This window comes from Phocoena phocoena, unplaced genomic scaffold, assembly GCF_963924675.1.
Source record: "Phocoena phocoena unplaced genomic scaffold, mPhoPho1.1 SCAFFOLD_110, whole genome shotgun sequence".
NCBI classification, from domain to species: domain Eukaryota; kingdom Metazoa; phylum Chordata; class Mammalia; order Artiodactyla; family Phocoenidae; genus Phocoena; species Phocoena phocoena.
This window is the reverse complement of record NW_027077698.1, coordinates 517,262-530,038: the sequence shown is the minus strand read 5'-3', so window position 1 is coordinate 530,038 and position 12,777 is coordinate 517,262. Positions and strand designations below refer to the sequence as shown.

The 12,777-nt window shown below is 53.3% G+C and overlaps 5 non-coding genes across 5 annotated transcripts; all 5 read right to left on the bottom strand.

Annotated features, from left to right (window-relative positions):
* Window positions 1-771: 771 nt before the first annotated feature.
* LOC136143782 (small nucleolar RNA SNORD116) lies at window positions 772-863 on the bottom strand. Its single transcript, XR_010658344.1, has one exon. It is a non-coding gene; the product is annotated as a small nucleolar RNA SNORD116 (small nucleolar RNA).
* Window positions 864-2,945: 2,082 nt separating this feature from the next.
* LOC136143786 (small nucleolar RNA SNORD116) lies at window positions 2,946-3,038 on the bottom strand. The gene has a single exon (XR_010658348.1). It is a non-coding gene; the product is annotated as a small nucleolar RNA SNORD116 (small nucleolar RNA).
* Window positions 3,039-5,751: 2,713 nt separating this feature from the next.
* LOC136143781 (small nucleolar RNA SNORD116) lies at window positions 5,752-5,844 on the bottom strand. Its single transcript, XR_010658343.1, has one exon. It is a non-coding gene; the product is annotated as a small nucleolar RNA SNORD116 (small nucleolar RNA).
* Window positions 5,845-8,725: 2,881 nt separating this feature from the next.
* Window positions 8,726-8,815, bottom strand: LOC136143764 (small nucleolar RNA SNORD116). Its single transcript, XR_010658327.1, has one exon. It is a non-coding gene; the product is annotated as a small nucleolar RNA SNORD116 (small nucleolar RNA).
* A 2,760-nt stretch (window positions 8,816-11,575) lies between these two features.
* On the bottom strand, window positions 11,576-11,668 carry LOC136143766 (small nucleolar RNA SNORD116). The gene has a single exon (XR_010658329.1). It is a non-coding gene; the product is annotated as a small nucleolar RNA SNORD116 (small nucleolar RNA).
* Between the last annotated feature and the right edge of the window lie 1,109 nt (window positions 11,669-12,777).

Here is a 12,777-nt window from a genome sequence, read left to right as displayed (position 1 = left end):
ACATGCCTCCAAATGCTCCTGAATGCATCACAAAGGCCTTCCGGGAACCCTATGCCCACTGTGATCTATCCACCCACCAGTCTACCTGAGGGATTAGCCAAGAAACTCATGGGTATTTTCCGCTCACCTTGCCCTTCTGTCTGCCTGCATAAAAACATCTCACGGCAAGGTGCAATAGCAACCTCTCACCACAGAAGCTTGATTTCCCAGGGAATTGCCTAAGGCATTTTCCAGCCCCCCAGCCCACTAACACATAAGGAGGACACAACCCGAGGAGAAGCCATCAGCTTGGGCCCAACTTCCGGGGACAGTGGCCCATTTGATTTCCCCCGATCAACAGGAGACACCTCTCCTGCATCACATATCCTAAGCAGACCGTGACAAAGAAGCCTGGCCTAGGCTAGGACTCCTGCTCTGACCCTGAGTGTAGAGACACCTGTTTCCTTGAGGGAACAAAGCAACGACCGGGGGGTGGGGAAGGCCTGTAGAACTCAATGGCAGGCCCAAGGCCCGCCACAAGCTCACACTTCCTCTGGCACCTGCACGCTCAACTGAGGCAGGGGACAGCAATCCTGGCTAGACTCAAGCACACCGAGACGGCACGCTGTCCCTAGCCTTCCCACATGGATGTGCATCCCAGGCACCTTTCCCAATGGCTCTTCTCCCCACGAGAATGCCACTACCCTCAACATGAGCAAGGTGTCTGTGGATGCCCAATGCAGCAAATGAAACATGAACTTCTCCTTACTTTCCCTTTGGGAGGCAAGTGCTGGACCTCAGTTCTGATGAGGAGACGGTAGGGATTGCTCACTCATTTTGTTCAGATTTCCAAGGAATGCATTTGTGGGAGTAATCATCAATCCAAGCACCTGCTCAAAGGCTGGATGTGCAAAGTCGCAGCCTCCACCACAGGACGGCCAGCGAACTCAATCTTGTCAGCCTTCAGGAGCACCCAGAACTGAGACGTGGGTCAGGAATTGCAGCCAAGTCTCAGAGCATTGGAGCTTGTGCTCCCTGGGAAAACCCCAGAAGATTATGGTGCAGCCCCGATGCAAAAGTACCGTGGGCAAACATCTATGTTTTGTAAAGAAGTGCAGTTTACTGCAATGAGGGTTCCACCAGTAACCTCACGGACTGCATGCCAACATGCATCTGAGACTCCCTCGCCTCGCCTCGCCTCGCCTCGCCTTGCCGTGTCTTCCTTGACTCGCTGGGTATTACAGAATATGCAGAGGGTCACATGCTGCCACTGGCCTTTCTTCCCTGGCACTCCACCTGGCTCGGAGCGATAGAAAACACAGATGCTTGAGGATGGTACACGGGTGCACAGGCGCACGGAGGGAAAGGGTGATACCACCCAGACATGTGAGCTCTATGTCACCTCTATGTTTAATTTGCTGCCCATTTTGTCTGTGTGTCAGCAGCCAAACATGAAAGCATCGGGGCGTGGATGCCTTCAGAGCAGGCGTCCATCAGGACAATGTGCGCTGTAGTCCATCAACCCCCTGGTCTCGAGTCTTGTAATTCCCACCCTGGTTGCCCTCCCCACCGACAAAGCATAATGATGCCATCCTAAACCCCTGAGACACCCTCAGGGGAACTGGGTCCCCTCAGCCTAAGACCCACTGCCCTCCAGGGAAACACACCCGCTCTTGGCACATATGCTTCCTCACAATGGACTCACAATCAAGGGGAAATGTGGTCCCAGTTACTTTCCAGAAGGGAATGGCCCTTAGCCAAAAGTGATGACCTCCTTCAAAAGCGGCTCACTGGGCCCCGCAACAAAGGGCACCCGAGGCACTCCTGGACTGACCAATGGGACTCACCAACTGGCATTCTTCCTGGCCTCCTGCCAAGCCACAGCCCCTTTACTTGGACCATATGGAAAGCGAATGGCATCAGAGCCATTTCGATGCCCAAAGTTGCGGGACAAGACCCTTGCTGCAACTGGCTTACTTCACTTGACGCCTTGCATTTTCGCATGCTGGGCCCATCAGTGCCACAACTTCAGAGAAAGCTTGAGACCCAGGTCCTCCAGAACCAATGTGTCAGCCAGAGCCGTGCAATAAGAAAACACAGCCAGCAGCCCGAACTCTTGAAACAGCATGACTTCTCTGGCCTGAGGCCAGGCACACCGGAGACCACAGGTTTGCCCACCAGTGGATGACAGGACAAAGTGATCCCAGTGCCACAAAACTCTTCTGCCCTTAAACCTGCAGGCTCTCCTTGAAAGCCGAATCCCTTGTTTCTGGGTTGCGCCCAAAGACCTCCAGGAAGAGCTCTAATCCTCAGGGAACAGTGTGTGGGCTGGGTACAGAAATGACGCTGGGGAGTCCTGAGGAACACCTTCACATTTTCAACATAGGGTGAACGTGGCCAGACAGGGTCAAAAAACCCCATGGCCTCCAAACTGGCCCTCTTGCGAAGACACCATAGTGTGCCACAAAGGCAACTACTACCTGGCACAGGGACCCGCCATGATGCAAATCGACAAAGGAGAGGCCAAGGGCGGGATGGTTCATGAACGTGCACCCATAATCCTTCCCTATACACGCCTTCAAATGCACCTGAAGGCATCCCAAAGGAGTTCCAGGAACCCTATGCCCATTGTCAATCTATCCGCCCACCAGTCCACCCATGGGCTTAGCCAACCATGTCACATTTATTTCCCACTTGCCTTGCCTTTCTCTTTCTCCCCAGATCAAAACATCTCACAGCAAGGTTCCAGAGCCAACCCTCACCACAGAAGCTTGATTAAACTTGGGTGCCCAGAGATGACATGCTCTCCCTAGCCTTCCTCCATGGATGTGCATCTCAGGCTCTTTCCCAATGGTTCTTCTCCCCACAAGAATCCCGCCAACTAAACTCACACAATGTGACTGCGGATATCCAAGGCAGCAATTGCAACATGACACTCTCCTTACATTCCCTCTGGAAGCCACGGTGGACCTCAGTTTCAATAAGGAGACGGTAGGGTGTTCACAATCATTTCCTGTAGATCTTCCAAGGAATGCATATGAGGAAGACATCATTGTTCCGAGCATGTGCTGGGATGCTGCAGAACCCAAAGGGCAGGCCTCTCAGCATTAAGATCAGTGAATCTGTATGGGTCTGCAGAGAACCCAGTGACCTTGGAGAGCTCCAGAGCCTGGGGAATCGCCACTACCCAGGCCTCTCAGCATTAAGATCAGTCAATCCATGCTTGCAACCACTGGGACCACCCAAGGAAACCCTAATATCTAATGGCACATCTTGGAGTGGGAGAATACCTACTGTCCTGAGTGACCCACAGCCATGCTCGGCACCCTGGGCTGCCCCATTTCTTCTAGGTCTCCCTTGCACCTCCAGTCATCAGACCACGTGAAGGTCTCCTTGTCTTAGCCGATGGCCAGCCTTGCCCAGCAACTGCACCTAAGAAGTGGACAGAAATCACACAAGCTTCAGAATTGGACCGGCGTACTCAGAGAACACTATTCATGCCAACATTTACCTGGGGATAAGCCCTGCACCTGCTTCCCAAGTACCTCAATCCCTTATGGAGGAGTGAATGCGTGTCTGACAGCATGACTGAAGGAATGTAGGCATGTAGGTGGGCCCACGAGTGTGAGGGTATATGTGTACATGCACACAACTGCACATGTGTGTGACTGTGACTCCGCACGAGGACTCACTTGCGGGTTTCTGTGTGTGCCTCTGTACCAACGTCGGGACCTCTGTGTGTCCCTGTACCCCTCTGTAAAGGCCTCAAACGGGAAAAGCAACAACTTATACACAGAGCCATGGCCTCGGGCCCTGCCACAGAACGTTGAAAGACCCCTGCTACCTTCAAGAGACCGCATGCGAACTTTGACCCCAGAGACTGTTGAAATAAGCAACAGACTCCTGCTCTCCAACAGCACCGTCTTCTGACCAAAGCACACAGACTTGATGAGACAAGCCTGGCCTCCTGGCTGTGGGTGTAACGTCTACGTAAACCTGGAGACCCTGCCAGCTACCCTAGCACATCTGATGTGCACTTGCTGGCCACTCCCAGCACCTCTGGGAAGAAGGGAACCTCCCACGGGCAGGCCGACACTGCCTTGCAGCTGGCTACAGGCAAGATGCAGCCCCTCTTCCTCTCAAGGGGCCAAAGGACTTAAGACCAGGTGCCACTTAAGGCCAACTATGCCAAATCACTTTCCATGGACCCGCAGGCATGCCTATCATGGAAAGTGTTGGTCTTCACCCACCATTATGCAGGGTCGAACTGCACAAGGAAACTAGGCCACCTTCCTGGCCAGGTTCTGGCCAGCTAAACAACTGGCAGGATTCGTGGCTCTGGTCCCTGAGGAAATGCTCAGATGCTGGATATCCTTGTCCCACGTGCCCTCCTCCTGCCCACAGGGTGATTGGACACAACAAGAAGCCACAGACACCATGCTAACATGGGAGACACTGAGCACCACGGAAGACAGACAGCAAGCATGTCGGCTTTGATGAGGTTGACCCCACACCATACATTCTATAATCTCGTCAGCATCACACCAACACCAACAAGGACCTCACGGAGATCCAAGGTGCCATCCACGAGGATCACAGAAAGACTTCAAATGGAGGACCTCTGCCATGGGAGGGGAACTGAAACCCTCAAAGAGCACAACTGGCTGTCCATGGCATCGCACTATCGCCCCCATCTCTGCCACACCCACGGTTTTCCACAGATAAACCTCTGGCCCTGTGAAAGGCTTGCGTGCTACCTGGGCAGGCCGTGTCATACCCTTTGGGAGAAACACTTTCTCCTCGCACGTTCCATAACTAGGGAACAAAGGGGCCAAAGGGCATGTTCGCATAACTCACTTCCCCCTAGGGAGGCCAGCCCCAACTCCTCAGCAACTAGATCTCTTCTACCCACCGCAATAAACCATTTGGGTGTCATTCCTCAGGCAAGGGGTCCCCAGTCGACACAGGTCACCAATCACAACACATCCACTTGGACCGCAAAAGTCCTCTCCACCCTAGGCAGCTGATGGCAACCCTCACGGTTCAGGGACATACTAGGCAAGATGAGGTGACCACCTGCAACCCAATGATGACAGCCCATCCCATGACATCACACAGGATCTGTCCTCATCATGCCTTACCTTCCTGTCCAGGTCATCAGCCACCATGCAGGCTTAAATGCAGCACTTGGTCCTCACTCAACTACATGATGACCCACTTGGCACCAACACTGTGCTGAGAGTTGCAGTACACGAGCTGACAAGGGCAACACTGAGGCCTAATCCGTCAGCCCCCTTCCGCCGACACCCAGCGCCAGCCCACCCCTGTGCACTGCTCCAGCCCCACCGGGCACTCAAGAAACTCATCGCGGCAAAAGCAACAACAGGGAGGGCCATATGCCTGGCCTGGGGCTCCAGGCCACAACGAGAGAAGCTGGCTCATTTTGGCTTCCAAACACCACACAAAGTGCCACGACCAAAGAGGAACATGGCCAAAACACAACTCTCCAAGCCGCAGGCTCACTGGGCCTGGACCAGCACACACTATGACACCTAAAACCAGCAAGACAGCATGCCGCCTTGTAATCCGTCATTGGCCTTTCACCAAGGACCTGGGATTCATAGACGATTCAGGTAAGGTGCAGACACGGTCGACCTTCAGACAGGAGCCCCTCAAATGCTGGCACCATGGGTGGTGTTTGCATGCATGTCAAAAAGGGGACGCTGGCCTCCACTCCCAACTGTACCCTACCCCCAAGGGAGGAAACGTGCTGGACCTCAGTTTCGATGAGGAGACAGTAGAGCGTTGTCACTCATTTAATTCAGATTTTCCAAGGAATTCATACAAGGGTGTCATCTTCAATCCAAGCACATACTGGGACAGTGCTCAACACAACAGGGCAGGCCGCTTGGCTCTGCAAAGGAGCCATGACCCCGGAGTATTCGAAAAACCTGGGGAATCCACAGCCCTCAGAGCACTCAGCAAGAGTAACAGGCAATCCACTATTGCAGCCACTGGGCCCGTCTCAGGAAACCCTAATATCCGTTGGCACATCTTGGGGTGGTTGATTGCCTACTGTCCTGAGTTATCCACGGCCACGGTCAGCAACATGCCCCTGCCTCACTTTTTCCATTTCTCCTTAGCACATCCAGTCATCAGACCATGCGAAGGTCTTCTTCTCTATGCCGATGGCCAGCCTTGCCCAGCAACTTCACCAGAGAAGTGGACAGAAACCACAAAGGCTTCAGAATTGGACCGGGGTGCTCAGAAAACATGATATGTGTGAATATTAACCTGGGTGTGATGCCTGAACCTGCTTCCCAAGGACCTCTATCCCTTACTGAGAACAGAATGCATGTCTGACAGCACAATTGCACGAACTCAGGCACGTATGTTGGCCTGTGTGTGAGACGGTGTTTGTGTGTGTTCACGCATGTGCATGTGTCTTTCTGTGACTGCGCATAAGGACGGGCTGGCGGGTTTCAGTGAGTGCCTCTGAATCCGCGTCTTGGTCTCTGTCTGTCCCTGTGGCCCTCTGCAGGGACTGTGAACAGTAAAGGCCAAAGTTTATATGAGGAACACTAGCTTTGGACCCTACAACTGAATGGAGAAAGACCTCTATCACCTTCAAGAGGCCACATGCGAACTTTGACCTCCAGCGCCTTGGCTTTGGACCCCCTCCCCACTGAATGAAGAAAGACCCTTATTAGCTCCAAGAGGCTGAATTCAAACTTTGAGTCACAGGGGCTGTCGAAATAGGCCACGGACTACCGCTCTCCCACAGCCAAGCATTCTGGCCAAAGCATAAAGACCTAAACAGACTTGCCTCCCGGCCGTGGGTGTCACATGTACGTGGACCTGAAGAACCTGCCAGCTAATAGCACATCTGATGTGCACTTGGGGCCCCTCCCAGAAATTCTGGAAGCAAGGGAACCTCCTATGGTCGGGTGGACACCGATCTACAGCTGGATGCAGGTCAAAAGCAGCCTGGCACCTCTCAAGGGGCTAACAAAATTCGGTCCAACTGCCAATTCTCACCAACTGGCACAAATCACTTTTCGTGGACCCCTGGGAATACCCACCACAGGAAGTAGTGGGCTTCAGCAACCATAATCCACGTTCAAACCGCACGGCAGAAACTAGACCCCCTTCCCGGTCACGACTTGCCAGCACCCAGCCAGCAGGTTTTGCGTCCATGAACCCGGAGGGATCACTCAAACGCTTGACAGCCACATCCTATGTGACCTCTTCCTGCCCACAGGGCAACCCAAAACTACTGGAAGCCACAGACATCATGCAAACACGGGGACACTCTACACCAGGGATTACAGAACGCAAGCATGTCTGCTTCGATGACACTGACCTACACCATGCATCCTGGCACTTCTCAACTGCCACAGCGACACTACCAAGAACCTCACAGAGATCAAAGGCACTGTCCCCGAGAACCACAGACAGACTTCCAACGAAAGACCTCTGCCATGCGAGGGGACCTGGAAGCTTCAAAGGGCACAGTGGCTGTCCACGGCAGCGCACCTGGCATAGCACCTGTGCCCCCATCTCTGCCCCGCCAGTGGACTGCTCCAGAAATACCTCTGTCTCTTCGAAAGGCTTGTGGGCCACATGGACCGGCCGCGTCATGCCCTCTGGGAGAAACACTTTCGCTTTGCACATTCTCATATGAGGAAACAAAGTGGCCAAAGGGCATGTTCGCATAACACACCTTCCTCCAAGAAGACCGGCACTGATGCCTCAGCATGTCTATCATCTTTACAGGACACCCTTTCATCGTCATTCCTCCAGCAACGAGATCACAACTCCTGCAGGTTACCGACCTGACAGCATCCACATGAGCGGGCAAAGCCATCCCCTCCATACGCAGCTGATGCCAGCCCATCATGAACATGACACATCCTTGGTAAGCTGAGGCCAGTGCCCACAACCCAATGATGACAGCCCATGCCACAACTTCACACAGGACCCCTCCTCATCATGCCTTACTGTTATGTCCAGTCCATCAGCCACCACACAGGCTTAAATACAGCACTCGGTCCTCACTCCACACCATGATGACCAACTTGATGTCAACACTGTGTTGGGAATTGGAGTAGAGGAGCTGACAATGGCAACACCGAGGCCTAATCCATCAGGCCCCTTCCAATGGGCCGACGCCAATCACCAGCCCAAACCAACCCACTGCTCCAGGCCCACCGGGCACTCAAGAACTTCACTGTGTGAAACACAACAACAGGGAGAGCCACAGGCCTGGCCGGAGGCTCCAGGCTCCAACAAGGGAAGCTTGCTCATTTTGGATTCCAGAAGCATCCTCCGAAGCGTCATGCACAAAACGTGATCCTGTCCAAAACACACCTCCCAAGCTGCAAGCTCACTGGGCCTACATCAGCACACAGTTTGACTCTGAAGACCAGCAGGTGAGACTGCCACCTCGCATTTCTTCAATGGCCTTTCAGCAGGGACATGGGATTCACAGATGACCCAGCTTATGTGCAGACATGGTCCACCCTCAAACAGGAGCTCCTCCAATGCTGGAGCCCTGGATGGTGTTTGCATGCGTGTCACGAAGGGATGATGGCCCTCACTCCTAATGGTGCCCTACCCACGAGAGAGGAAATGTGCTGGACCTCAGATTCTATGAAGAGACGGTAGAGTGTTCTCACTCATTTTGTTCATATCTTCCAATTTGTTCACATTATCTGTGCCCTACCGCCAAGAGAGGAAACATGCTGGACCTCAGTTTCGATGAGATGGTAGAGTGTTCTCACTCATTTTGTTCAGATTTTCCAAGGAATGCATACAAGGGTGTCATCATCGATCCAAACACATGCTGGGCAGCTGCAGAATGTAACCGGACAGGCTGCAGTACTCTGCAGAGGAGCCATGGCCCTGGAGTACTGCAAGAGCCTGGGGAATCCAGAGTCTTCAGGCCACTCAGCAAAAGCAAAAATCAATCCACTCTTGCAGCCATTGGGCCCATCTGAGGAAAACCTAATGTCCCATGGCACATCTTAGTGTGAGTGAATGCCTACCATCCTGAGTTATCCAGGACCACGCTTGGCAACATGTGCCCGCCTCACTTTTCCAGTTGTCCTTGGCACATCCAGTCATCAGACCATATGAAAGTCTTCTTGTTTTTGCCGCCAGCCAGCCTTGCCAAGCAACTGCACCTGAGGAGTGGACACAAATCACTGAGGCTTCAGAAGTGGACCGGGGTCCTCAGAGAACATGATCCATGTGAATATTTACTGGGGCTTCAGCTCTGAACCTGCTTCCCAGGGACCTCTATCCCTTACCGAGTATTGATTTGTGTCTCACAGCATGTCTGTAGGAAGTTAGACACGTACACTGACCAGTGTGTGAGATGCTGTATGTGTGTATTCGTGACTTCGACTGCGCACGAGGACGCACTTGTGTATTACTGTGTGTGCCTCTGAATATGCGTCTCGCTCTCTGTGTGTCCCTGTGGCCCTCTGCAGAGGCTTCCAACAGTAAATACCAGAGTTTATACACAACACCCTGGTTGGACCCCCAACAGAAATGAGAAAGACTCCTGTCAGCTGCAGGAGGCCGCATGCGAATTTTGACCCACAGGAGCTGTTGAAATAGGCCACAGACTCCCGCTCTCCCATAGCCATGGCTTCTGACCAAAGCACAAAGACTGGAAAAGACCTGCCTCCTGGCAGTGGATGTCACATGTATGTGGACATGGAGATCCTGCCAGCTAATAGTCTACACCTAATGTGGACTTGAGGCCACTCCCAGTGCTTCCGGAAGCAAGGGAGTCTCTGATGGGCAGGCAAACACCGATCTGCAGCTGGCTACAGGCAAGTGCAGCTTAGCACCACTCAAAGGGCTGACGAAATACAGTCTAAATGTCAATTCTCGCCAACTAGACCAAATCACGTTCTGAGGACCCATGGGAACGTCCATCACGGGAAGTGGTGTACTGTACCAACCAGGACCCAGGTTGGAACCCCATGAGGGAACCTAGGCCATCTTCCCGAGCACGTCTCGCCAGCGCCCATCCGGCAGGTTTCACGGCCCTGAACCCAGAGGAAAAGATAAAATGCTTGACAGCCTCGTCCTAAGTGACCTTCTCCTGCCCGCAGAGTGACTCGCCCTTACATGAAGTCGCAGACACCTTGTGAACACGGGGTCACTGTACACCAAGGAACACAGAGTGCATACATGTCTGCTTTAATGACGCCAATCCCACCCCATGCATTCTGGCAGTTCTCCACTGCCACAGCAACACTACAGAGGACCTCACACAGATCAAAAGCACTGTCCCCGAGAACCACAGACAGATTGCCAATGGAAGACCTCTGCCACGTGAGGGGACATGCAAGCTTCAAAAGGCAGAGTGGCTGCCCATGGCAGCGCACCTGGCAACACAACAGTGCCCGCATCTCTGCCCCGCCAATAGACTGCTCCAGATAAACCTCTGGCTGTTCGAAAGGCTTGTGTGCCACATGGGCCGGCCATGTCATGCTCTCTGGGAGAAACACTTTCCCTTCGCACATTCCCAAATGAGGGAACAAAGTGGCCAAAGGGCGTGTTCATATAACTGACCTACCCCCAAGAAGACCGGCACAGATGCCTCAGAATGTCGATCTTCTCTACGTCCCGCAAGAAACCATTTGGGCATAATTTCTCCTGTAACGGGAACACAACACTACGCAGGTTACCTACATCGCAGGCATCCTCATAAACAGCGAAAGCCATCCACTTCATAGGCAGCTGATGCCAACCCATCAGGAAAAGGAGACCTCCTTGGGAAACCATGAACAGCATCAGCAACTGAATGATCACAGACCATCCCACGACATCACACAGGAAACGTCCTCATGATGCCTTACCTTCGTCTCCAGGAAACAGCCATCACGCAGTCTTAAATGCAGCACTCGGTGCTAACCCCACTCCACGATGGCCCTCTTAGTGCCAACACCTGTGCTGGGAGCTGCAGTAGAGGAGCTGACATGGGCACCACCTAATCCATCAGCCCCTTTGTGTCAACACCCAACCCCAGCCCACACCCACGCACTACTACAGCCCCATTGGACACACAAGAACCTCAATGCGCCAAACCCAATAAAAGGGAGGGTCACAGGCCTGGCCTCATGCTCCAGGCCCCAAGAAGGGAAGCCTGCTCCTTTAGGCTTCCAGACCTAAACCCTGAAGCAGCGTGCACAAAGGGTGATCGCGGCCAAAGCATACCGTTCCAAACTGCAAGCTCACTGGGCCTACACCAGCACACACTCCGAATCTGAAGACCAACAAGAGAGCCTGCCCCCTCGCATTCCCTCAACGGTCTTTCAGCAGTGACCTGATATTCATAGACGACCCAGCTTAGGGGAAGACACAGTCGACCTTCAGACAGGAGCCCCTCCAAGTCTGGAGCCCTGAGTGCTGTTTGCATGCATGTCAGCAGGGGACGCTGGCCCTCAGCATGTCTATGTTCTCTACTTCATGAAAGACACCCTTTGGGAGTCATTCCTCCGGAAATGGTAACACAACTCTACACAGGATACCTACCTCGCTCTTGACAGGCCCCTATGCCCGAGACAGGAAACGTGCTGGACCTCAGACTCGATGAGGAGACGGTAGAGTGTTCTCACTCATCTTGTTCAGATTTTCCAAGGAATGCATACAAGGGTATCATCATCGATCCAAGCACGTGCTAGAATGCTGCAAAAAACAACGGGGCATGTCATGCGGGTCTGCAGAGGAGCCATGACCTCCTAGTACTCTAAAACCCTGGGGAAGCCACAGCCCCCAGGCCACTCTGCAAGAGCAACAGTCAATCTACACTTGAAGCCACTGGGACCGTCTGAGGTAAACCTAATATCCAGGGGCACATCTTAGGGTGGGTGAACGCCTAACGGACTGAGTCATCCAGAGCCATGCTTAGCAACCTGCCCCCACCTCACTTTTCCAGTTCTCCTTAGCACCTCCAGTCATCAGACAAGGCGAAAGTCTTCTTGCCTTTCCTGACGGCCACACCTGCCCAGCAACTGCACCTGAGAAGTGGACATAAATCACGAAGTTTTCAGAATTGGAGTGGGGTACTCAGAGAACGTGATTCACGCCAATGTTTACCTGGGCTTGAGTCCGGACCCTGCTTCCCAAGGACCTCTACCCTTACTGAGAACACAATGTTTGTCTGACAGCACGACTGCAAGAAGTTAGGCACGTACGTTGCCCGGCATGTGAGAGGGTCTATGTGTGTGTTCACGTGTGTGCACGGGTGTGACTGTCACTGCTCACGAGGACGTGCTTCTGCGCTTCTTTGTGTTCTGCTCAAACTGCATCTTGGTCTCCGTGTGTCCATGAGGCCCTCTGCAGAGACACCGAAGCGTAAAAGCCACAGGTTATACACAGAGCACTGGCATTGGTCACCGCAACCCCTGAATGGAGAAAGACCCCTACAAGCTTCAAGAGGCTGAATGCAAACTCTAAATCCCGGAGGCTGTTGAAATAGGCCACGGATTCTCTCTCTCCCACAGCCAAGCCTTCTGACCAAAGCACAAAGACCTAATCAGGCTTGCCTCCAAGCCGTGGGTGTGGCATATACGTGGACCCGGAGAAGCTGCCAGCAAGTGGTGCATTTGATGTGCACTGGGGGCTACTTAGAGCACTCCCGGAGCCAAGACAACCTCCGCTGGTTGGGCCAACCCTGACCTGCAGCAGGCTCCAGGCAAGATGCAGCGCGGCACCACTCAAGGGGCTAACGAAATTCGGCCTATGTGCCAGTTCTCGCCAACTAGGCCAAATTGCTTT